Below are 26,510 nucleotides of genomic sequence, written 5' to 3'. Positions count from 1 at the left end.
TTAATATGCTAAAATGAAATCTTTGAGAACAAGTTTTACTGTTAACTCTCATAATACAACTCTTTGAGGACAGAGGTCCTGCATGGGAAGTTAGTGCACAGTGACTCCTGTTGTTTCTTGAACAATATACAACTGATAAAGGATTAATAACCAGAATATATAAAGAGATCAAGAAACTCAACAACAACAAAACAAACCAGTTAAGAAATGGGAAAAGGACTTAAACATTTTTCAAAAGAGGAAATCCAAATGGCCAACAGACACATGAAAAAATGCTCATGACCGCTAGCCGTCTCAGGGAAATGCAAATCAAAACCACAATGAGGTTTCACTTCATCCCAATTAGAATGGCGTTCATACAGAAATCAACAAACAATAAATGCTGGCGAGGATGCGGGGGAAAAGATACTCTTACCCACTGTTGGCGGGAATGTAAACTGATAAAGTCAGTATAGATATATCTCAGAAACATGAATATAGAGCTACCATATGACCCAGCCATCCCACTCCAGGGAATTTACCCAAGGAAATACAATCAGCATATGAAAGAGCTATCTGTACTTCCATGTTTACCACAGCTCAATTCACAGTAGCATAAACACGGAATCAACCCAAATGCCTATCAACTGAAGACTGAATAAAGAAATTATGGGATATGTACACCATGGAATACTACACAGCAGTAAAGAAAACAGGATCTGGTCACATGCAACAAAATGCACTTTACTTTCTGTTTTGTACTTATTTCTGTTAGGCCTTTCTTTCTTTTTTCTTTTCACAGGCAGAGTTAGACAGTGAGAGAAAGAGACAGAGAGAAAGGTCTTCCTTTCCGTTGGCTCATCCCTCAAGTGGCCGCTATGGCCGGTACACTGCACCGATCCGAAGCCAGGAGCCAGGTGCTTCCTCCTGGTCTCCCATGCAGGTGCAGGGCCCAAGGACCTAAGCCATCCTCCACTGCCTTCCTGGGCCACAGCAGAGAGCTGGACTGGAAGAGGAGCAACCGAGACAGAACCCGGTGCCCCGAATGGGACTAGAACCTGGGGTGCTGGCACCACAGGCAGAGGATTAGCCTAGTGAGTCGTGGCGCCAGCCTGTTAGGCCTTTCTTAAAATGAAGTTTATGGTTATCAATTTTTGAGGTGTTTAAAAAATATTTTACTGTAATTCTACAATTGTTTTCAGTTTAGAAAATGGGTAATTTTTGATATTTGCACAATTATTTTTAAATGGGGTCAATAATAAAAGTTCTAGTTTAAGGTGGTCAATGGATTTAGCCATATATACTACTGGAGAAATTGTTTGCCTTCACCTCTTCCATTTCTGTAACATGATCAGAGGGAAAGCATTTTTCTATATACATTGTGTTTAAACCTTTTGAGAAGGTTATTTAGCTACTTAAGTGTTTAATTAAACTTTCGTTAAACAAGGTCAAGGTCTAATTCTGTTTTAAGATTCTGAAATTAAATGAAAATAATTATTTCAGAAATTCATTTAGTGCTTTCTTTCTTGTGACAGCTATGTAAATTAGCTTGAATTCCAAGGGTCTCTGAGTTATTTTTATCATAAAGGCACCAATGTGTTATAACAAGGCAAACTGTAATACATATAATCCTGAACACAGAAGTACCGTCCACACAAGAGTACACAGGTGCAGTCCGCTGGCGCCTGGCCAAAGGTGGGCTATCTCCAGCTCAGATGGATTGGGAATTGGGAAAGGGAAGACAAGACAAAAGTCAGGAACAAGAGGAGGCTAACAAGACTGGTAACGTTATAATTCAGTGTAAGTCATCTCTTCTGAGACAGTTGCTGCTGGGACACTTCTTCTCTAGTTGCCTCCTCAGCTCTTCCTGTAGGCATGTTGTGGCCCACACACACTGGTGGGTCTTGTTTGTCCAGTTGGAGAGGATCCAAGGCAACCCAGGCATCCTCCATCCAAGGAATCCTCATCGAGTGCTTAGGAACCACCCCTTTTCTAAAGAGGACCCCAAAGGAAAGACTGGCAATCTCTTGAAAATCTCAACATTGTGGAACAGGGATGATTGTCATTCAAAGATGTGACTGTGGACTTTACTCAAGAAGAGTGGCAGCACCTAGATCCTGCTCAGCAGACTCTTTACATGGACATGTTGGAGAACTATTGGCACTTCATCTCTGTGGAGTGTCACATAACCAAGCTTGACGTGATCCTCAACTTGGAATGAGGAGAAGAGCCATGGACACCATTTGTAGGTCACACCTTAGAAGAGAACCAGAAAACCAAAGACTTTTCAGTGAGATTCAAGGAAGATAACGATAAGTATTCTAGATCAACTGTATGCATCAACCATAAGAAACCAATTAAAGAGAAGAGTCACATATATGAAAAGTCAAAGTCAATCACTCTAGGAAAAAACTCTGTTAATTCAAAAATCTTACCTCCTGAACATGATACTCATGGAAAGATTTTGTAAAGTGTTTCAAAACTGATCATCACTAATCTAAGTCCAGCAAGAAAGAGACTCAGTGAGTATAACGGATATGGGAAATCACTCCTCAGTACAAAGCAAGAGAAAACTCAACCTCAAGTCAAATCCAATACTCAAAGTGTCAGAGCTTTCAGTCATAATGAAGGGCTTATGCAATATCAGAAGATGGGAACTCCAGTCAGTCATTTGGATATGACGGCAGTAGAAATAATTCCTTAAAACGGGAGGTTTAATTACAATTACACATAGCAGAGCATACAGAGGGGAAAAGCTCATCTGTGTACCATAAAAAGAGCACATGCTCTGAATATGGGAAATCCTTCTGCAGGAAGTCAGTATTGATTCTGCATCAGGGAATTCCCTCAGAGGAAAAACCTTATCAGTGCCATCCATGTGGGAATGCATTTAGAAGGAAGTCATAGCTCATTGATCACCAAAGAACTCACACAGGAGAGAAACCCTTTGTTTGCAATGAATGTGGTAAGTCTTTCCATTTAAAGACAGCCCTCACTGACCATCAGAGAACACATACAGGGGAGAGAGCATATGAATGTTCATAATGTAGGAATGCCTTCAGATGGAAGTCATACCTCATTCAGAGAACTCATACAGGAGAGAAACCATATGAAAGTAATGAAGACCACACTGTATCTACGTCAGAGGATTCATACTGAGGAGAAACTCAACATTTGTAAACAATGTGGGAAGTCCTTTCACCAAAAAGCAAACCTTGCTGTCCCTCAGAGAACTCACACAGGGGAGAAGCCATATATTTGTAAAGAATATGGGAAACCCTTCTCCCAAAAGACAACCCTCGCGCTTCATGAGAAAACTCATAACGAGGAGAAACCTTACATTTGTAATGTATGTGGAAAGTCTTTCTGCCCAAAGACAATTCTTGTAACATCAGAGACCACACACAGGAGAAAAATCTTATGAATGTCCTCACTGTGGGAAGGCCTTTAGAATGATGTCATACCTCATTGATCATCACAGAACTCTCAGGGGAAAAAACCGTATGAATGTAATGAACATGGGAAGTCATTCGGTCAGAGGACAAATCTCAATCTACATCAGAGAATTCATTTAGGGGAGAAACTCTGTATCTGTAATGAATGTGGGGAGTCCTTTTGCCAGAAAGCAACTCTCACTGTACATCATAAAATACACACAGGGCAGAAATCCTATGGATGTCCTCAAAGCAGGAAAGTTTTTAGTAGGAAGTCTTATCTCATTCATCATCAAAGAACTCACATGGGAGAGAAACCATATAAATGTAATGAATGTGGAAAGTGCTTCCACTAGAAGATGAATTTCATTGTACATCAGAGAACTCACACAGGTGAGAAGTCCTAAGTTTGCAATCAGTGTGGTAAGTTCTTTCATTAAGATAAATTTCATTTTCCATCAGAGAACTCATAAAGCAGAAAAGATAGAAATGCAGTAAATGATTTGATTATTTTGTGAAGTATTCCCAAGTTATTGTTAACTTTTAGGGTTTGTAAAGAAAGCATGTTTTACATGTTTATGTAATTTTAATCACAAACATAGTCAAGATTATTAAGTACCATATTACATAACTACTGTTTACTAGCATATGAAATGGGTGTAATCATTGTTAGTCAACTCTTACCAGCTATGAACTATTTTTTAAAGTTTTTAACTCATACTTTTATTTTAAAAAAATACATGCAGAGGCAAATTATAAAGTGGTTATATACATCAGTCTCTCCTGAAAAGACAGAAAATACCTCTGAACTCTTTCTCAGTGTACTCTGTGTAATAAAGAGTAGTTAGTTTTTTCTCTCAAGATTACCACTTCCCTGGCTTACAATGCCATAAAGTAGTTTTTGCATGTTTTATGTATAATCATACATCATGAATTGTATCCTGCTTCACTCAACATTTTAAAGACTTGTATATTATTGCATGTGGCCGTAGTGTATTCATTTTAATTTTGTATGCTATTCCATTTTAAGAATAGATTGGCTATTTATCCTATTGCTGGGTATTTGTATTTTTCTCTCTCTCTCTCTTTTTTTTTTGATAGGCAGAATTAAGACAGTGAGAGAGAGATAGAGAGAAAGGTCTTCCTTCCATTGGTTCACCCCCCAAATGGCCACCACACCCAGTGCACCGTGCCAATCCGAAGACAGGAACCAAGTGCTTCTTCCTGGTCTCCCATACGGGTGCAGGGCCCAACTACTTGGGCCATCCTCCACTGCACTCCCGGGCCACAGCAGAGAGCTGGACTGGAAGAGGAGCAACAGGGACAGAATCCGGCGCCCTGACCGGGACTAGAACTTGGGGTGCCAGCGCTGCAGGTGGAGGATTAGCCTAGTGAGCCGCAGCGCTGGCCTGGATATTTGTATTTTTCATAATTTTCAGTTACAATAAAAATACTGCTATTTGTTTATAAAAAAAAATCCTGAATTCACAACTCTCAGTTTTTTTCTTGAATTGAAAAGTCCAAGCCGGCGCCGTGGCTTACTAGGCTAATCCTCCGCCTAGCGGCGCCGGCACACCTGAAGCCATGGCTCTTTGCTATGCCCTCTGAGATCCTTGTTCTGTTCTTTGCAAAAGAAATGACCTGAATTTGCTGCTAACTACTTTTCTCGGCTTGCTTCCTCTCCATAAAACCTTCAAGGTTCAGACATCTTTATCTACTCATAATTATTTCTGTCTACTTTAATGCAAGCTACAAAAATGTATTTAGTTTTTTTAATTCATTTTAAAAATTTTATTTTAGGTGTACAAAATTAATGTATTCCAGGTACACAGATTTAGGAACATACTGATGCTTCCCATCCTACCCTCCCTTCTGCTCATGCCCCACCATTCCTTCTCCTTCCTCTCCTATCCCTCTCTTGACTTTTATACTGATCTTTCAGTCTACTTTATACTAAAATATTTACCGTACACTAAGAGTTCAACAAATAGTAAGAAGAAAAAAAAAACACTGCTCCCTAGTAGTAGAGACAAGAGCTATTAATAATCATCAATGGCCAGATATCAATTTTCACTCCCATACATTATATTTTTGGTGTTTGTCTTTTCGGGACTGACTTATTTCACTAATTAGAATGGTTTACAGTTGCACCCATTTTGTTGCAAAACACAGCATTTTCTTTCTTTTTCAGGCTGAGTAGTATTCCATGATATATATATATATATATATATATATATATATACACACACACACACATATATATGTGTGTGTATGTATATATATAATTTATCCAGTCATCAGCTGATGAACATCTGGTTAGATTCTATATCTTAGCTATTGTGAATTGAACTGCAGTAAACATGAGGGTACAGATAAATCTTTCATATGTTGATTTCATTTCCTTTGGGCAAATTCCCAGTGGTAGGATTGCTGGGTCATATGGCAGACCTGTTTTTCAGGTTTCTAAGGTATCTCCATACTGTTTTCCACAATGGCTGTACTAGTTTACATTCCCACCAAAAGTGGATTAGGGTACTTTTTCCCCTACATCCCCACCAGCATTTATTTATTTATTTTTCAAGCTAATGAAACATTTTATTGTACATAATAAAAGTAGTATTTTTTTAAAAAAATTTCCAGGCCAATATCTGCAGGAATACATGAGGAATGGATTCCACCGAAGCATAACTAGCAATACTTAACTGAATCCACCGTTAATCCACTGCACTTCTCATAGTAAATTCAAGTGTTAACTATAGACTTGAAATTCCTATAACATCAGTAATTCTGTTCTTTAAAATAGTAGAAACATGCTTACAATGCATAGGAAGATGAAAAAAATTTGGCTGGAATGGCATACCGTGTGTAATCTCAGCTTTTCTAATTTACAACCAGTTAAGAATTGCAATATCCAAATAATGTATTTTAAAATAGTATATGACTCATTGGTAAGATATTTTTCTACTCAATAAATAGGAAAATTTGCATTTTAATATTACATTGAATTTCAGCACTTTTTTTTTTTTGACAGGCAGAGTGGACAGTGAGAGAGAGAGACAGAGAGAAAGATCTTGCTTTTTTCTGTTGGTTCACCCCCCAATGGCCACTGCGGCTGGCGCACCACGCTGATCCGAAGCCAGGAACCAGGTGCATCTCCTGTCTCCCATGTGGGTGCAGGGCCCAAGCACTTGGGCCATCCTCCACTGCACTCCCGGGCCATAGCAGGGACTTTGCAGGGATACTGGGTAGGAATGAGTTACTTTATTTAATAATTACAGCCTGAGGTAAATCTTGCTGGTTTTATATGTCCACTAAGCTCTTTCATATTCATCCCATAAGCAATGTAGAATATGGACCAAATATAGTCATATGCTCCAAATGAACAGCACATGATGCCATGTGACTTCCAAAACACTTGGTAGAGAATTCTCTCTAACTCAGTCTGCTTGCTCTTGGAAGCCAGGCCCCATGTTGTGAGGAAGCTCAGGCCACAAAGAGAGCTTAGGTTTTCCAGAGCAGGTTTTAGGTTGCCATTACTTGTCCCAATTAAAGATCCAGAAAATGACAATCATCATCAAGTAGATATACTAGAGAATAAGCGTATGGATAATTTCATCTTCCTGCCTACAAGCAAGTGATTTGGTTCTATTGATTTGGAATCACTTAATAAAATATGGCTACGGGCCGGTGCCGAGGCTCAATAGGCTAATCCTCCACCTGCGGCGCTGGCACACCGGGTTCTAGTCCCGGTCGGGGCGCCGGATTCTGTCCTGGTTGCCCCTCTTCCAGGCCAGCTCTCTGCTGTGGCCCGGGAGTGCAGTGGAGGATGGCCCAAGTGCTTGGGCCCTGCACCTGCATGGGAGACCACTGGAAAGCACCTGGCTCCTGGCTTCGGATCAGCGCGGTGCGCCGGCTGCAGTGCGCCGGCTGCAGTGGCCATTGGAGGGTGAACCAACGGTAAAGGAAGACCTTTCTCTCTGTCTCTCTCTCTCACTGTCCACTCTGCCTGTCAAAAAAAAAAAAATATGGCTAGGCCTTATATCATAGACCAGGGTTTAAGACATAGAATCAAAGTGTGCTGTCAGGGCCAGCGCTGTGGCATAGTGCATAAAGACACTGCCCACTGGCTGGCACCCACGGGTCCCAGTGTGAATACCTCCTATTCCACTTCTGATCCAGCTCTCTGTTTTGGCCTGAGAAAGTAGTATGAGATGGTCCAAGTTCTTGGGCCCCTCCATCCTCATGGGAAACCCAGAAAAATTTCCTAGCTCCTGACTTCAGATCATCCCAGCTCTGGCCACTGTGGCCATTTGGGGAGTGAACCAGCGATGGAAGACCTCTCTCTCTGCCTCTGCTTCTACCTCTCTGTAGCTCTGCCTTTCAAATAAATTAAAATTTTATTTTTAAAAAAGCATGTTGTCTTTTTAGAAGAAGATACATTAAAGAGTCATTGAATTTATTTGAAAAACAGAGTTACAGAGAGAGAGGTCATCCACTGGCTCACTCCCCAAATGGCTGCAACAGCCTGAGCTGAGCTGATTGGAAACCAGGAGCCAGGAGCTTCTTCCAGGTCTCCCACATGGGTGCAGGGGTTCCAGGACGTGGGCCATCTTCTACTGCTTTCCCAGGCCATAGCAGAGAGCTGGATCAGACATGGAGCAGCCAGGACTCAAACCAGCATCCATATGGGAGGCAGGAACAGCAGGCCAGGGCTTTAACCCACTGCATCAGTGCTGGCCCCAAGAAGATACATTAAAAACCTATTTTTTTCCTCTAGAGTCAAGACTACTAAACTAAGAACCTTTATTTCACTACTCAAAGAACTGAGAGATTTATAATTTACAAATTAATTGATTTGGTTCCCATGAATTGCCAAAGTTTGTTAAAAAATAGAGGTTTTGGGGCAGCCATTTAGTACTTTGGTTACATTACTGACTGCAGCGCCTACAACCCACATCGCAGTGTCCGACTGGAGTCTGGGTTCCTTGACTTTTGCTCTACATTCCTGCTAATCCACACCCAGGCAGGCCCACCAGCATAAGAGGTCAGAATTGACTTCTGGGCTTCTCACTGTGACCTGGCCTACCTCTGGTGGTTGTGAGAAATTCAGTAGTGAACCAGAGAATGGAAGATCTCTCTCAATATATATATATATTTTTTTGACAGGCAGAGTGGATAGTGAGAAAGAGAGACAGAGAGAAAGGTCTTCCTTTTTGCTGTTGGTTCACCCTCCAATGGCCGCTGCGGCCGGCGCATCTCGCTGATCCAAGGACAGGAGCCAAGTGCTTCTCCTGGTCTCCCATGCGGGTGCAGGGCCCAAGCACTTGGGCCATCCTCCACTGCACCCCCAGGCCATAGCAGAGAGCTGGCCTGGAAGAGGGGCAACCGGGATAGAATCCAGCGCCCCAACTGGGACAGGAACCCTGTGTGCCGGCGCCGCAAGGCGGAGAATTAGCCTGTTAAGCCACGGCACCGGCCTCTCTCAATATTTTTTACACTTTCTCATTCACTTTGTCTCTCTCCCTCTCTTTTTCTTTCAGTCTTTCAAATAAAAATGAAAAGAAAAAAAAAAAAACCTAGAGGTTTTTACACAGAAATTACTGAGTTAATCAGTCATTTAAAAAGTTTTTTAATGAGTAGTTAATTTATATTTTAGTTTCTGAAGATACACTAGAAACTTTTTGATCAAAAAATATATTCCATATTCAGGATATTCCAGATTTTGTAAACTCATCTTTCTAGGACAATTTTTTGGAAAATTCATGTCTGATTCCCATTACATTTGATCCTCACCTGACTTCACAGTAAGATAAATAGTCTCATTCCTTGTGCATGTTCTTCTATGGGTTTCATTTTTTTATCAAGGAAATTTTTCATTAAATAAAGCTTAATTTTCTATATACTACAAAAACATAACTTCCCTGCTTCATGTGGCTTTTCTGTCAACTGTCCTGTTTCTCCTGCACTCTAGTACTTCTTAATCTATGCTTTGAGACACAGATCTATTTTTGGTTAACTTCTCATCTTTTTTAGAATAAAATCTGATTTCTGATCACATAAAAAGACGCTTGAGAATCATCCAGGAACCATTTTGAGTTCTTACCCTGCTTCCCTTCTCAATAGCAACTGCAAATAGTGGCCACACCCTCCCCTATGCTCCTCTAATCCCACTTGATTCTAAGTACAGCAATATCTGAGTTTCAGTCCTATTTTTGTTTACTTCTCACAGATTATATCCCCCCCAATAAATCATTACTAGATGTGGATTACACTCAGACTCTTAATTTCTTTTACAAAAGATTCATTTGATGGAAGGAAAGAGAAATAGTGAATGAGCACATGAGACCAAGATATCTTCCATCTGCTAGTTCACTCCAGAAATGGCCACAAGGCCATTCAGATCTCCAACATGGGTGGCAGGGACCCAAGCACTTGGGCCATCTTCTGTTGCCTTCCCAGGCACAATAGCAAGCAGCTGGATTGGGAGCAGAGCAGCCAGAATTGAACTGGGACTCTGATGTTGGATTCTGGCTTCGCAGATGGTGGATTAACCTACTGCACCACAATATGTGCCTGTAGGCTGTTAGTCTTGTGCATTTGACAGTTATTATGGGTATATCTCTCAGTGTAGTGCTGTTTTCTAATATTGTGAAGGGGCACTCTAACCCTTAGGATGTTGACCAGAGTATTTTGTCCTTTTTTTTTTTTTTTTTAATACAAAGGTTTCATGGGGGTCAAATAATGGCTTCCTTAGCTTTCTATGGAATACTTCCCTCTCCCACAGAGATATGGCCTTAGGGAAATCTTCTAGAGTACCTTTCAGATTCACACCCAACTAACTATATCAATTACAGTCAGCTGGAGTTATCTCTATGTTCTAATATATTCTTCACTACAAAATTGTGTCCAGGGATGTCTTTATCCAGGTCATCTATGGCACAGGGATTCATGACATGAGAATCTTCTGGAAAGGTAGGGATTGCTAATGAGCTGATTGAGAGATATTTCTTATTAAACTTTTGGTTCATAGGCTAGACTTCCAAGTGACTAAAAATTCTATGGCAAATTCCCAAATAAATTGTGTGGGAATTTACAGAAAATCCTTCATTATTTGAACGACTATGATACTGTAAAGTTGGATACTGTGAAACTGTTTTTGAATGTTTAACTCCTTCATGTATTTCTGTATGACAAATAAGTAAAGGGATATCTCCCAGTTTATCGCATCCACAGACCTGGCATCAGCATACTGACTTGTCACATTTATGGAACTAATTTATTATCATTCAAGAGAAAAAAATCATATTTCAATGTTTTCTAAGTCATGAGAAAGGCCATCAACACAAATGTTCTAGCTGCCCAGACATGTGCATCTGTATAATGCAACTGCACTATAATCACTGTGACTTAATATTAACTAGTTAGAATCAACTACCACATTGCTCCATATTACTGTTTACATAAAATCTTTTTTTTTTTTTGACAGGCAGAGTGGATAGTGAGAGAGAGAGAGAGAGACAGAGAGAAAGGTCTTCCTTTTTGCTGTTGGTTCACCCTCCAATGGCCGCTGCGGCCGGGGCATCGCGCTGATCCGAAGCCAGGAGCCAGGTGCTTCTCCTGGTCTCCCATGCGGGTGCAGGGCCCAAGGATTTGGACCATCCTCCACTGCCTTCCCGGGCCATAGCAGAGAGCTGGCCTGGAAGAGGGGCAACCGGGATAGAATCCGGCGCCCCGACTGGGACTAGAACCTGGTGTGCCGGCGCCGCAAGGCGGAGGATTAGCCTGTTAAGCCACGGCGCCAGCCTACATAAAATCTAGTGATCATAATATGAATGATAGAAAAAACCTATTTCTCAGTAAATACAGTATTCACTATCCATCCAAAAACTGGAATCACGCCAATCTTCTGTGATATTGAATTGAGTGATTATAAAGGCTGATCAACATAGACTAACAGGGTAAAGTTTGTTTCTGAACCTGCAGATCAGAGCTCTATGTTACTCTGTAAGCAATGCTGGAGTAGTCATTTCTGTTTCTTTTTAAACATCCAAAGAAGAAAGGTAACATGTTATTTTCAGTGAAATTGGATAGAATTAATGTCTGTCCTGGATAAAGAATACAACTTACACACTAGCAAATAATTTATTCTCAAAATCCCACTGAAGAGTTTAGATTTTTTTTAACAAAAGAGATTCAGAATTCTAGCTCAAATCATTATTCAACCATCTTGCCATTTTAAAAGTATTTATGAGTATTAGCAGGGACACTCAGTGATAGCTGTGCACCCACAAACTTAGCAACATTTCTCACAGTAGATCAAATGTAAAAATAATGCAAATGACCATCAATTGATGAAAGGATCCAAAAGACATACTGTAAAACTAAATACTGTTTTACAATGTACAACAATTCTAATTGAAATCTTACTAACAGAGTAATTAATTTTATGAATACAGTCAATTGCTCCAACAAAACTAAGCAGACTTGCATTGGTAGCAGCAAGTAGTTTCTGTATGAATACAGGAATACACTTACCAATATATACTTATCAAAATATACTTTTCATGTTAGCTAAAATATTTTTACAATCAAACAAATAAAAACTCATGTTCAGTGTGACAGAAGGTATGAGATTGATTTACTGAACTTGGCTTTATCAGGTTTCTCTGCAGCTCTTCGATTCTATCTGCAAGCAGTTTGATGGTATCTTTTAAATCCAAAACTTCAGACTTGAGTCTAAAATAAAACGTGTATTGAAAAATGGCCTCACATATCTGAACATAGACATAATTTCTGAGTAAATATCAGAAGATATAATTATATAAGATCTTAAAAATTTCGGCCGGCGCCGCGGCTCACTAGGCTAATCCTCCGCCTTGCGGCGCAGGACACCGGGTTCTAGTCCCGGTCGGGGCACTGATCCTGTCCCGGTTGCCCCTCTTCCAGGCCAGCTCTCTGCTGTGGCCAGGGAGTGCAGTGGAGGATGGCCCAAGTGCTTGGGCCCTGCACCCCATGGGAGACCAGGAGAAGCACCTGGTTCCTGCCATCGGATCAGCGCGGTGCGCCGGCCGCAGCGTGCCTACCACGGCGGCCATTAGAGGGTGAACCAACGGCAAAAGGAAGACCTTTCTCTCTGTCTCTCTCTCACTGTCCACTCTGCCTGTCAAAAAAAAAAAATAAATAAAATAAAATTTAAAAAAAGATCTTAAAAATTTGAAAAGAAAATGATTAAATGATTTGACAACATATCATGCTCACTTGCATATTTTATATAATATGTGAGGAATATTTAGGTAATAAGGGCAAAAACTATGCATTTCAAAGCTGACTTCCTCCTCTGGCTTCACATAGATATATTTATGACGATAAGCAAATTGTTTATTTCTCATGATCCAAGGCCTCTGGACTCCATAAGGATGCAACTTTGCATGATACTTTGAATTACAGTGTGCCAGGTGATTTTGAGACTTTTGCACCTTTGGTACCACTTCTAGGTGTAGAGCTTCTGCTTCCTGGAACTAAAACAAAGAATAATAAAAAAAGTTTTACTATTATCTGGTATAAATCTGTTCATTAACCTTTTTTTCAGATTCATTTATACCTTTGAAAGGCTGGTTCACTCAACAAATGGCTGCAATGAGTAGAGCTGGGCCAGTGTGAAGCCAAAATCCAGAAGCCAGGGACTTCTTCTGGGTCTCACACATGGGTGGCAGGGGCCCAAGCACTTGAGCCATCTACTTCTGCCTTCCACGGTGCATCAGACAGGAACTGGTTTAGAAGTGAAGCAGCTGGGACTTGAGTGGGTGCCTGTAGTGGATGCCCCAGCATTGCAGGCTGAGGTTTAACCAGGTATGCCACAAAACCGGCCTCCATTACCTGGTTTTGCAGGTTACATTTTAGTGGAACACAGCAATGCCTGCTCATCTGCATATAGCCCATGGCAACATTTAGCTGAAAGTGCAGAGTTTCCTTGTTGCAACAGACATCACCAGGAAAACTATCTACAATAATGCTATGGTCAAGAATAATTAACATCACTGTCATGTTTGCTTAAGTTTTGACATTTTGAGACAACTGACATGTCAAGGAAAGTGCTCTATTACACAAGCTACACCCAATTCTTGATGCCACAATTGAAGATGCCATCCAATGAGGAAGATGAAGGCCACAATACACTCCAAGCCCTGAATAATCCCTTCATCGGTTCCACTAGCCAATAGTATTTTTCAGCTTACAGTTTGTAGATCACTTTCTGTACTATTTAATAGGGAAATTATCATAAAACACAATGCAAACAGGACTCCAAATTGGGTAACATACCCTTTATCTGACCATCAGAGATGGGCTAAAACCTCAGACCTGAAAATATTAGATTCAATCATCCCTTAAGGCATTTGAATCTAGCTAAAAAGCCCATGAGAATATCTTAGGCATGGGAAGCCAAGCCACTGTGGCAAAAAATGACCTAAATGAAAGATCTCTGTGCGTGAGATCCTGGTGGAAAGAACGGGCCATCAAAGAAGAAGGTACCTTTCTCTGAAGGGAGGAGAGAACTTCCACTTGATTATGGCCTTGTCTAAATAAGGTTGGAGTTTGTGAACTCGAGACACTTCCATAGCCTTGGCAGCTCATGACAAGAGCCTTGGGTGCTTACTGACATCATAAATAAGAGTGTCAATTGTTAAATCAACAACAGGAATCATTGTGCACTTGCTCCCCATGTAGGACCTATGTCCTTAATGTCTTGTACTATCAGAATTAACGGTAGTACCAATTTTCAAACAGTACTTTATACTTTGTGTGTCTGTGGGGGTGCAAACTGTTGAAATCTTTACTTAGTGTATACTAAGTTGATCTTCTGTATATAAAGCTAATTAAAAATGAATCTTAATGAAGAATGGGATGGGAGAAGGAGTAGGAGATGGGATGGTTTGTGGGTGGGAGAGTGGTTATGGGGGGAAGAACCGCTGTAATCCAAAAGTTGTATTTTTGGAATTCATACTTATTAAATAAAAGTTTTCTATTAAAAATATTAGATTCAATGAGTAAATCAACTTTTCCAAAACAATTCATTCCTGGGCTTCATTATAGGCATTGTAAGGATAGCATAAGGTTTTATGTTTTGGTATATCAGAAAAGCTGTAACCAGTGCACAAAAACTATGAAATTACAAATCCTAGTTCAGGCTACAGCATGAAAGAAAGTAAAATTTAGACCTTTTTGTTCCTCAGGGCATATAGCCTGAGTATCTGATAGAAAAATCCTACTCTATTGCAAACAAGTGCATTTAATTTTATAATTTATTGCTTAAAATGTATTTGGATTAAAAGTTTCATCCTAAAGCTTTATTCACAATGCTATGTCAATGTTTGAAAGAAGAAGTTTCAGGTAAGGTATAAAGTATTTATCTGAAAAAATGATAAACTAAAATATCCTCAATTTATACAAAGATAGGTGACACGCACTTCAGATAATCTCCTTGAAGCAAACTTATATTTAGATAAGATTATTTCTCATGAATAAAAATAAAAGCCATGTGAAATAAAGGGCTGGGCAGCTCTGCACAAACTGGATGATATGCATTGAAAAAATCTCAAGTCTATGAGTCAAACATGTGACAGAAGGAAAAGCTTATTGACAAAAGGGAAATATTGGGCTGGGTCTCAATAAATGGTGTTACATGAGTAGAAGTAAAAGACCAGAAAGGACAACATGAAGAAAGGTGGAGAGATGGAAAAGTAGGCCCAATTAACTCCGAGTTTGATTAAATCCAATTTTCGTCCATACGGCATGGTGGAAATGAATGTTCATGATAACATTAAGCGAAAACAACCTAAATGTTCATCATACAACAGAACTGTATTCTACTACATTAAACATTGTTTCACAACAAATAAGAAGTATAAAGAGATGTTATAACACGGAAGGACCCTGAAAGTTAGTATACTAAGTGCAAGAAGCCATTCATAAAGGGATACATACTGTAGGTCTCTATTAAAATGAAACTTCCTGGGCGGGGAAATCTTTGGAGACAAAACAGACTGGTGGTTGTGTAGGACTAAGGAAGAAGGAGGGACTAAAGGGGTGATGGATAAGCGATACATGGTTTCTTTTCAGGGTGATTACAAATATTCCAAAATTGACTGAGGTAATGGTTACCCAACTCTGGGAATGTACTTTGGAATAACGAATTTAATTGGGTCACTTTACATATGCAAAATATATAAGAGTTCTTTGAAAAGTTTGTCAAATGGGTTAAGAGGTAAGGGAGTTTTTTGTAAAAAATTTTTAAATTGATACACACTTTCTCAGAGTGCACATTTCCTGTGAACTAAATGAAACTGCATCTCAGTTATTCATTTTTAAAAATGTAGGGGCAGGCCGGCGCCGTGGCTCAACAGGCTAATCCTCCGCCTTGCGGCGCCGGCACACCGGGTTCTAGTCCCGGTCGGGGCACCGATCCTGTCCCGGTTGCCCCTCTTCCAGGCCAGCTCTCTGCTGTGGCCCGGGAGTGCAGTGGAGGATGGCCCAAGTGCTTGGGCCCTGCACCCCATGGGAGACCAGGAGAAGCACCTGGCTCCTGCCATCGGAACAGCGCGGTGCGCCGGCCGCAGCGCGCTACCGCGGCGGCCATTGGAGGGTGAACCAACGGCAAAGGAAGACCTTTCTCTCTGTCTCTCTCTCTCACTGTCCACTCTGCCTGTCAAAAAAAAAAATAAATAAAAAATAAAAAAAATAAAAAAAAATGTAGGGGCAGGACCTATTTTGGATGTATAGACTATACATGACCTGACCATTTCCCTACATCTATGTGTGTGTACGTGTTTGTGTGTTGTTTATATACACACATATAGGTGAAGTTCAAAAGAAAGAAATGCGAATTCTTCAATTATATTGTATATTTTATACAATATCAGCAATTTGTGGAACAGTATAATGGAATTTCTGAACAATTTATCCTGAAATACATTAAATTAATATTCATAGGTTCTTTGTCTTGTCACATATGTAAAAATAAGAAATAATAGATTCTAGAGAATTGTAGTGAATTTCATCCTTCAATTTAATCTTCCCTGTTTCACCATGGCAGTGGAGTATTACTAACTATATTATATAACAGGATGTCTCTCAACTTCTGTGAAGAATGATAGTTAATTGTGACCTTCTCTAATGATGATTATTATTTTAATAAAGAACATAAGAAAAAGTGCCAAGTACAGTGAATGTCAGAGTTTAACAAATAAGTACATTATAATGATAAAACCATGCTAATACTACAACGAAAATTAACAGCAAATCTGTGTTTACTGACATTTGTATCCTAAAACACTTGTATTATTAAACCAGCCCTAGAATTCCTATTGACACATTGGATAGGATACATACTTTTCTGCTGATCTCATCAAATTTATCTTTAAATCCTTTGTCTCATCATCTAATTTCATGAAATAATGTGTCATAATTTCCAGTGTCACTTGTACTACAGAATGTGCTTACTGGGTGTCAGCCACTTGAAGTAGTTTCACATCCACTTAACCAAGTATATTTACTACTATTTATTATTTAACACCTTGCTGTTAAATAATGAGTGTTCTATTTAATCAATGGTATATGCAAACTGTTCCATATTTGTGAGTCATGGCTTTTCATTTTTATGATGGGGCATAAGTGATACATTCCATAGGGCACATATTTTGAATTTTGATCTTTTCCTACTCTAGGATTGTGCCATGCTATCTGTCCTCCCTTAGGATGCTGGGCCTGCATATCCAAGTCAACTACACAATCAAAAGGGTAAATGGCCCATACTCTTGTGTGTACTATGATGCTGGGCTAAAATGTTGAGAAGTGGGCATGTATTAAATGCATTCTTGACTTACGATATTTTTCATTTAATGATGATTTTATCATGATGCAACCCTCTTAAAAATCAAGGAGCAACAATACTTTGAATGTCATCACCACATACATCAATTCACAGTCTTTCCATCATGCCTACACATTACTGACTTAAATCGAGATAAAACAGAAGATGCCACCTTCCTGCACAATCCATGTTATATTATTTAGCCAACAGATTCAGTTCACTATTTCTCCCCTGATAAATCTGTAACACTTAACAAGCTCTGAAGTATCACAGAGCAATCAGTGTGTTGGTACACTAAAACTGGTACAATTCTATAGTGAGGAATTATAGATGGTAAGCAACTTACTTGCAAAAATGGTTAAAGTAAATAAGAAAAATAGCTGTGAGGAACTTAATTTTGCTAAAATTTTCACATTTATAACCTAATAAAAAGGAGGGACCACTAAACATTGCTGAGAGATTATAAGAACACATCAGTTGATAGTGAAATGCCTTCGGTTGAAGACAAATTGGCATTTATTAAATAACAATAAAATTATACCAACTAAAATAGACAAAAAGTTACAAGGGAAAAGCTTTATGTAGTGCAGCATCTTTGCTTTTGTTCATCTGGAATTCTGGCATGAACTGTCAAGGTAATCCACATAACTGAAAGTCATTTCAAAATATTTCTTTTAGGTATGAGCATTTCTGTTGAGTTCATCATGGTCTTAAATATGGCAAGATAAAGACATTGAAATTATTATTTTAGGAGTATAGAATTTATTATTAATATTAGTCTATATGTATGAATAATAATTTTAAGTAACTTGAAAATTTCAGAGGTGACATAGTGTCTGAAGTGATGGAACAAAGACATAAGCCTCAGCCATTCTTAATCATTGCCCAAAAGACAGAAAATTTATTCCTGTCCCTGAATCTCAATCCAGTTTCACACCCTAATGTCTTCACACCCTGCATTCTTCCCCAGGCTAGTGGCCACTTTAAAGACCAGTATGGAGGAATTTACCTCTGCCTACTGCCTATTCCCACCCCCACCCTAAGCCTTCCTAAGATAAAGAAGCCCAGCTCTGCCTCCTGCCATGTGTTCCCCTAATATGCATGCCAGTGGTTGGTCACCCACCTCTATGGATTTATTTTCTCTGAATAAATTCAGTCTGACTGCAAATTTGTACCCTGTCTCCTCTCTGTTCCGCATACCTTTTCCTTACATTAAGTAAAGTATGTCTCAGGTCTAGATTTATTTCCTGGAGACAAGGTATATTTTCAAGCAGATAAGAAAGTCCATTTGTGGCCTATATAGTTTTATATTTGCCTAGATTCATTATTTAGCCAAAATCAAGTATGACAGAGTTTTCTTTAAGGGAGTTTAAAATTATTACATTTCCCCTGATAATTACTTCTATTTGGCTTTATAGTTTTCAATCACTTTTAAATGCAACAACCTGTGAATTTTAGTCTCACCTTCTATTCCTTAAAAAATTTCTCAGTTTTTAACTCCCAAGTCTTCATATGAGATTGCCTATCTGTGCTTTGAGCCCTTTCCTTTTCACTAAGTTAATTTCAATTTTAATCGCCCTTTTCTACCTTAATTTACATAAATTATATTCTCTTATACATGCTCATGAATACTTTTTAATGTGGATTACTGTTGTAGACAGCTAATCCCCTATATTCTATGCTGATTCTTATGTGTGTGTCTTTGAGGATAGTGTTATTTTCTGATTTGGGACCACTCTCAGTGTTATGAATTTGGCCAGCATAAACATTTTGCTTTTCTTTTCTACTGCAAAACTTTCAGATTATGGTCTCTGCTTTCTTTTGAGTACTTCTCTCTTGCATAGAGCTATGATCCTAAGGAAGTCTTCTGAAGTCCTGTCAGATGTACATTCAACTAGATCACCTGGAGCCATGCAGAGCTATGAATACTTACCAATTCATACTTTTCATAACAAAATGGTGTCCATGAAATGATATCCTAACTCTCTGGTAGGAGAATCCATGAAATGAGAACATTCTGGAAAACTTCAGGGGTCACTGATTGAGTGGGTAAGAAACTTATTAAACAGCTGATTCCTGGAATAGATTTCAAAATGATAATAGTTCTATGACAAATTACTAATTTTTCCAAGAAATTAGAAGAAATTTTTCATTATTTGAACAAACTCTACTTACTGGGTACTACAACTGAACTTTGAATGCTGAATTCCTTAACATATTTTTGTATGGTAATTAAGTAAAGAGACATCTCCTGGCATTCTCATCTACAAAAGACCCATTAACAACATATTTTTTGTCATGTCATATATTTTGTACTAATTTATTATAGATCTAGAAAAAATAATCTTTCAATGTTTCCTAATTTGTGAACATGACCAGTCAATATAAATGTTCTTAATCTCCAGATAACAGGATCTGTATAATGTAACTATTCATCATCACTTAAGGAAACTAATTAGTAAAATCAGTGACTTCTTTGCTCAGTTATCAGTGTTTACATGCAATCTTGTGATCACAATTCTTATGACATAAAGACATGAATGATAACCCTGCTTCTCTTGGACACAGTTATACAGTATTCATTATCCATCTATAAACTGGAATCCATGGATCATATTTCAATCTTTTTTGAGACTGAACTAAGTTTTTATAAAGATTGATGAACACAGACTAATGGAGAAATGTCTGTTTCTGAACCAGCAGTGCTTAGAATGCTCTGTCACTATGTAATACAGTGCTGGAGTAGTCATTTCTCAATATGTCCTTTTAGGAATCCAGAGTCGAAGTAACATATTCCTTGTGGTAAAAAAAGGATGTAAAATGATCTAGTATCCATTTTGGATAAAGAATACAACTTACACCCTAGAAAATAATTCATTCTCAAAATCTCACTGTAGAGCTTAGATCTAAAAAGAAGATGTTCATGGCCTGGCGCTGTGGTGTAGCACGTGAAGCCACTGCCTGCAGTGCTGGCATCCCATATGAGTGTCAGTTTGAGACCCAGCTGCTCCACTTCCAATCCAGCTCTCTGTAATGGCCTGGGAAAGCTGTACAAGATGGCCCAAGTCCTTGGGCCCCTGCATCCACATGGGAGACCCCGAAGAAGCTCTGGGCTCCTGGCATCAGATCAGCACAGCTCTGGCCATTGCAGCCAATGGGGGAGTAAACCAGAGGGTGGAAGACCTCTCTCTCTCTCTCTCTGCCTCTCCTCTCTCTGTGTAACTCTTTCAAATAAATAAATAAATCTTTTTTAAAAAAATATTCACAATTATAAATGACATAATTATTCAACATTATTGCATTTTAAAAGTACTCTAAATATTAGCAGGGACTCCAAGTGACAGCTGTACACCCAAGGCCATAGCAAAATTAGTCAAGGTAGACCAAAGACAGACATAATGCAAATATACATAATTGATGAAAGCACACAAAAATATACTAAATATAAAATATTGTTTTCAATGTTTCACAACGTTTAATTAAAAACTTACTACCAAAATAATTTACCTTTTATAAAAATAAGTGGAATTGAACTGGTAGTAGCAAGTAGTGTTTGTATAAATACATTAAATATACTTATCAATGAGGATATTCATATTTGCTAAAATATTTCTACAACCTCCTACCAGAGAAATAAAAACTCCTTTACAGTGTGGTGAGAAGAGACTGACTTACTGAACTTGGTCTTATCAGGTATTTCTGTTGCTCTTCAATCTGTTTGCTCCAACTTTGATGGTATCTTTTAATACTGAGTTTTCATACTTAAACCTAAAATGAATATTGAAAAATGTACTTACACATCAATCTAAATATACACATTAATTTTTGAACAAACATTTGAAGGTATAATTACGTAAATTCTTAAAAATTTAAAAAGTAAACTATTTAGTGACTCTATCATGTTTCCTTGAGTGTTGGTATGGATACAGTGTAATGAACATGTACATAATATGCATATTCAAAGAAGCTCAAAGATAACATTTTGCCAGGCTTCACATACATGTATTTATGATAAATACATGTTCTATTTCTCATTTTCTTTGGTTTCACTGCTTTATAAAAGGACTCCAGTTATTTTGCATGATACCTTGCATTATAGTATTCAAGGTGATCTTGTGACTTCCTCGCATTTTGTACCTCTTCTTGGTGTAGGGCTGCTGCTTCCTGGAACCAGAACAATAAATTTTTAAAACATTCTACAAGTACCTTGTAGAAATCTGATAATCACCTAGTTTTTAATTATTTATTTGAAAGGCAGAGTTACAAAGAGAGTGTGAGAGACAGAGGGAGATCTTAAATGTGCTGGTTCACTATTGAAATGGCCTACAAAGGATGGGTCTGGGCCAGGCCAAAGACAGGAAGCAGGAACTTCATCTGGGTCTCCCACATAGGTGGCAGGGGCCCAAGCATTGGGTCATCTACCACACATACTCAGGGAGCCAGATCAGAAATGGAGCAGCAGGGACTTGAACCAGTGCCCATATGGGATGCCTGCATTGCAGGTGGAAGCTTAACCTACTACACCACAAAACCAGCCTACATTAACATGTCTTGCACCTAAAGTTTTATTAGAACACACTAATGCCTGTACATCTGCATATTGCTCATGTGTACATTTATGCTGTAACTGCAGTGTTTACTTGTTGCAACAGACTTCACCTGGCCCAATAGCTACAATATTACAATGGTCCAGAATTAGTATCATTGATTTCATATTCAAATAAATTTTGACATTGAAGTCAGGTGGCATGACAATGAAAGTGGTGTCTTATACAAGTTGTATTCCATTCCTGCAGACACAGTGGGGAGGTGGAGGACAGAACACATCCTAGGCCCTGAATAAAAGTTTCACCATTTCCGTGAGCCAACAATATTTTTTCCAGTTTTCCATTACAGTTTGTAGACAAGTTTCTCTATGTACTATTTAACAGGGAAAGGATCATTCAAGCGGGGCCAGTATTGTGGCACAGTAAGCTAAGCCTCTGCTTGCAGCACCGGCATCCTTATGGGTGCTGGTTTGTGACCCAGCTGCTCCTCTTATGATCCAGCTCTCTGCTGACGGCTTTGGAAAGCAGTGGAAAATGGCCTAAGTGCTCGGGCCCCTGCACCCATGTGGGAGACCCAGATGGAGTTCCAGGCTCTAGGCTTTGGCCTGGACCAACGTCAGGCCATTTGCAGACATTTGGGGAATGAACCACAGATGGAAGTTCTCTCTCTCTCTCTTTCCCTATGTGTGTTTTTGTCTCCCTCTCTTTCTTTCAAATAAATGAATAAATGTGTAAAGAAAAAAAGAAAAGAATAATAATACCAGTATTTACAATTTAAAGAGGAGTTAAGGGTCCAGCCTTGAGGCACAGTGGGTATAGCCACCACCTGCAGCGCCAGCCATCTAGGGAGTGAATCAGTGGAGGGAAGATTTCTCTGACTCTGTGTGTGTGTGTGTGTGTCTATCTCCCTCTCTAACTCTGCCTTTCAAATAAATAGATACATCTTAAAAAAAAAAAAAGAAAGAAAGAAAGGGCTTAGGGGCCTAGGATGTGGCACAGCAGTAAAGCCACTGTTTGCAGCACCAGCATCCCATAGGGGAGCCAGTTCCAGTCCTGGCTGCTCCACTTCTGTCCCAGCTTCCTGTTAATGTGCCTGGGAAAGCAGTGGAATTTGGCCCAAATCTTTAGGCCCCTGCACCCATGTGGGACACCTGGATGAAGCTCCTGGCTTCAACCTAGCCCAGCCCTGGCCATTGCAGCTATTTGGAGAATAAACCAGCAGAGGGAACACCTCTCTCTTTCTCTGCCTCTGCCTCTCCCTCTCTGTAACTATGACTTTCAAATATAATAAATAAGTTTTTTTTTTAAAAAAAAGACAAGGAAAATCAGTGGTTCCATATACGCTTAGACATACTACTAAGATTGAAAAATTACAATCACAATTTATGAACATTTTTGTTTAACATGTACAGAAACTTCTCAGGTTTGTCAGCCGTCAGAATTAGATAAACCTTATAATAAGGAAATTGTTGGCAAAATATAAAATGTTCTAAAGGTGACATCTAATGGTAAACTGCAATAATGCAACTCAAACTGAAGGTTATTCAAATTCTCAGATAAAAGAACAATATTTCAGTGAGTTATTATATACTTTGAACAAGTACAGTTGTTCACTTTGTATAAGGCACTGTGTTTAAAGTATTCAAAAATGTATAAATGGTGATCCTTGTCAGAAAATAACCTAGAACCGGTAGAGAAAGTTCGACATATACATGGAACAATACTAACTACGGTGATATAGGACACATAAATGGTCCAGAATATGTCCTATGAGAGTTCACACAAGAGACACACTACTTTAACTGAAGTAAAATTTAGACAAAGAGAGAACTCTGGTGAATATTTAAGAAAACATAAAGGCCTTTTTTCTTTTTTCAATTTCTTGAAGAGGTAACTGGGGTATTGTGGCACAGAGGATTAAGCTACTGCTTGAGATGCTGGTATCCCAAATCTGAGTGGCAGTTGGAACCCAGGCTATTCTGTTCCCAATTCAGTCCCCTGCTAATGCAATTGGAAAGGCAACAGAAGATGGTCCCAGTGCTTGGGCCCCTGACATGTGGGAGACCAAGATGGACCTCCTAGCTCCTGGCTTCAGTCTAGCCAGGACCTGGCTATTGTTGCCATTTGCAGAATGAACCAGCAGATGGAAGATAAAACTCTGTCTCTCTGCCTTTCAAATTTAAGAAAAAAGATTTTCAAAAAAGATAATTGTCTAAAACAAAAATAACTAATAGGCATCATTAAGTGTTATATGACAACCACTGCACAATGAAGGGGAAGTAAACAGAATTATTATAAATGTCTTAGTTTTAAAAAGTTTACTTTATAGTTTTAAATTTATAAAACAAAAAATTATGAGTCCCCATATGCCCATCATTTACTTCCCCTATTACTAGATATTAGTATACTTGTCACAATTAAATGGATTTTCTTATTTTATGTGAAGTAGTATTATATTAATTCAAGGGGCACTATATAAATTACGATATGTACAATAATCTCTAGAGCAAACACTGAAGAATAATACAAACAGGCATAGGTAACATATAGCTCAATTTATATTTTTTTATTTTTTATTTATTTATTTTTTACAGGCAGAGTGGACAGTAAGAGAGAGAGACAGAGAGAAAGGTCTTCCTTTTGCCGTTGGTTCACCCTCCAATGGCCACTGTGGCTGGCGCGCTGCGGCCGGCGCACCGCACTGATCTGAAGGCAGGAGCCAGGTGCTTCTCCTGGTCTCCCATGGGGTGCAGGGCCCAAGCACTTGGGCCATCCTCCACTGCACTCCCGGGCCACAGCAGAGAGCTGGCCTGGAAGAGGGGCAACCGGGACAGAATCCGGCGCCCCGACTGGGACTTGAACCCTGTGTGCCAGGGCCGCAAGGTGGAGGATTAGCCTATTGAGCCGCGGCGCCGGCCTAATATAATTTATTTTTAAATACTTATGATCTATACACTTAATAATTTATTCAAAACTATAGAAAAATGGGTAATAGCAAAGCTGACATTTTAAAATAATGCTAAATATAACACTTAGGATAATATAGTGGGGGCTAAGTAGAAAAAGGCTTTTAAATGGTGTCATATATTCCTAGAAATGACTAAAGCCAAGATTAAAGAATAAGAGCAGGTATTTGGCACAGCACATCTCCAAATCACGGTCCTGAGTTGAAGCACCAGTTCTGCTTCCAATTCTGGCTTCCTGCTAATGTATACACCCTGAGAGGCAGCAGGTGATAGCGCAAGTACTTGGGTCCGCATCACTCATGTGGGAAAGTCAGTTTGATTTCCAGGCTCCTAGCTTTAGCCTGGCCCAGCAATGGCTGTTGCAGGCATTTAGGAGGTGAACCAGTAGATAGAAATCTCTGTCTCTTTGTCCCCGTCTCCCTTTCCAATAAATTTTTAAAAAATTTAAAGAATGAAGCAATACTACACTTCAAGAGAAGAGATATAAAGTGGAAATCAAAGATTTCACAGAACATAGTTAGACCTCACAACAAAGGGAAACAAACCATGAAGGGATGATCACTGGTTATAAGAGCCCAAGTAGAACAGTACAAAGAAAGTAAGGGGAGGACAATCCCAAATAAAGTAAACACAAGGAAGTTGGTGACGTACCATAAAAGTGCCAAACAGCTTGACTTATTTTAAAGTACAATCAAATTCTTCTTTCTTATGAAATACAAACTCTTTCATTCACTGAACATAAATTTCATGCATGTTTGTTATGTACCAGGTATTCCTCTACTCTAGGGCTACAACAAATAAAACAGACAACATTCCTTCTTTCAACTAGCAAATGTGATTAAGGATGTGACTAAGTATAAGGAAAGCATAACAATCTGAGTGTTCATCGATAAGGTCTTAGCAAAAAAATCCCTTGCAATCGACCGCCTATCTGCCTTCCCCTTCATTTAGCAATATTATGACTATTATGACCCGTTTTCCTCCCCAAGCTGTTAAGTTGTAATGCCTTCCTGACACTGACGCCAGGGCCAACTCAAGCTGCCACTGCCGCCCTCTCTTCCATTGCCCAAGGCAGAGCCGCCACCACCGCCGCCAGCTTCGCTGCTGCCCCACGCATAGCTGAGGCCACTGCCTTCGCCACCGCTGCCCATCACGTCAGCACCGCAGCCGCTTCCTCACCAGCAGCCCGACGCTGCTGACCGCAGGACTCTGCACCAGAGTGGCCCCGCCGCCGCGTCTTTCCTCCCCGCAGCCCGCCGACAAACTGTGCTGCCCAGAGCACGACGCCCCACCGGATGCCCACGCCGACAGCCACCGCTTCCTGTTCTCTGCCTGCTGCTGCTGCAAGCGAAGACAGAGCCTTCCCGCCTAGGAAGCCCCAGGCTTCAGCTAGGCCGAGGCAGAGCTGCACTTCTCCACCCAGGACGCCCGACACGGAGCCGCGACCGCCGCCTGTATCCCGCCACCCTACACAGTCGCTGCCACTGCCTCCTTCGCCACTGCTGCCCAGGGCTACACCACCATCGCCCCTACCTACCTGCTCTTCCTCGTTGACCGCCAACGGCTGCTCGTCCTCTCAGAAGAGTCGCTATCGCTGCAATTGCATCCTTCCTCGCCACTGCCCGCTGATGAACTGAGCCGCCCCATCGCGACGTTCCACGTGACCCTGACGCGACAGACGCTGACGGTGACCTCCACGCTGCACATGACGCTATGA

General features: G+C 39.8%; 1 pseudogene; it reads left to right on the top strand.

The window, feature by feature from the left end:
• Window positions 1-391: 391 nt before the first annotated feature.
• LOC133773402 (zinc finger protein 567-like) lies at window positions 392-26,510 on the top strand (annotated as a pseudogene).

Source organism: Lepus europaeus, chromosome 14 (assembly GCF_033115175.1).
Source record: "Lepus europaeus isolate LE1 chromosome 14, mLepTim1.pri, whole genome shotgun sequence".
Taxonomy (NCBI): domain Eukaryota; kingdom Metazoa; phylum Chordata; class Mammalia; order Lagomorpha; family Leporidae; genus Lepus; species Lepus europaeus.
This window is presented reverse-complemented; position numbering and strand designations above follow the sequence as displayed.